Below are 1,184 nucleotides of genomic sequence, written 5' to 3' on the forward strand. Positions count from 1 at the left end.
CCAAGCCAGTCTTAGTTAGTGCCCGAGGTGAGCTGGTTCACTTGGGTTTAGCTGAAGAAATTTTTTATTTTTTATTATTTTATTTTTCTTCACACACACGCACGGACTGGCAGCTCTGCCACTACCAGTCTGCACCGCGGGAGCTGCCGGCAGGGTCCCATCGCAGCTGCGTGCGGCTCGGGATGGGCCCCGGCTGAGGGAGACGCTGAGCTCTCCTGAGTTGGCCGGACACCGCTGCGTGCGGCGCGTGTCGGGGCCACTCCATCCAGCAGAAGATTCCGGCAGCTGGGCATCAGTAAGTATATGCGGCGCGTGTCGGGGCCGATCCACCAAGAACAGCAGCAGTGGTGAGTGAGCTGTACTTTATTTGTGGTGGCTATTTATGTTTTTAGAGCAATGCACTGTTTATTGTTGTACAACCCACTCCAGAAGGGCTCTCTGGGGCTGTAATGTACTGAGTGCTTCATTGTATCCTTACCTGTTCCTCCTTATGGAGAAACAGACATGATGAATGGGGGAGGCTGAGTATGTGATTATACAGATCCCCTGCACAACCCTGACTGACAACGGGGTGTGTGTCATTCTGATACCATGATCATAATGGGGCATTGTCTGTAAATTGGTGCGGCCCCCCCTCCGCTCCCCCAGCTCCCCACACCCCCCGCACGGATCCCCGCTCAGCGCGACTCACAGAGCCGGCACAGGGATCCCGCTGGAGCGCAAAGCAATTTTTAAATTTGGCGCCTTGTAAGGAGGGGGCGGAGCTAAGTCCCGGCTCAGCGCTCTCCGCTCCCCGGCCACTGTTATAGTGTAATGGCCATTTATGTGAGTTTAATGCACATGGTGCTGGGGAGAATGTAATATAGTCAGAGTGGCTCAGCACTAATCCAGTCATCCACTATATAGATTTTATCTCATAGCCCAGAGGAGTTTCACTCTGGCGGCCATTTCCTCCCTGCAGGGGAAACCTGCCACATCCAGGTACAGACCTGGCTTCATATTTGCAGTGTCTCCTATAGCCTAGTGGGCTAATCTTGCAGACAAATAGATAAGGTCCCATGTATATTGGATGTTCAGTTATAAGAGTTAACTCCGCCTTGCCACATAACATTTCTCCCCAGCTTTTATCACTGGCTAACCGCCATTTGGGGTGACCATCCGGGTTCTCCTTCCCTTTATTATTC

At 52.4% G+C, this 1,184-nt stretch overlaps 1 non-coding gene across 1 annotated transcript; it reads left to right on the top strand.

The window, feature by feature from the left end:
- Positions 1 to 460: 460 nt before the first annotated feature.
- Positions 461 to 588, top strand: LOC134938864 (U8 small nucleolar RNA). Its single transcript, XR_010181314.1, has one exon. It is a non-coding gene; the product is annotated as a U8 small nucleolar RNA (small nucleolar RNA).
- The last annotated feature ends 596 nt before the right edge of the window (positions 589 to 1,184 follow it).

Source organism: Pseudophryne corroboree, chromosome 6, assembly GCF_028390025.1.
Source record: "Pseudophryne corroboree isolate aPseCor3 chromosome 6, aPseCor3.hap2, whole genome shotgun sequence".
NCBI classification, from domain to species: Eukaryota; Metazoa; Chordata; class Amphibia; order Anura; family Myobatrachidae; genus Pseudophryne; species Pseudophryne corroboree.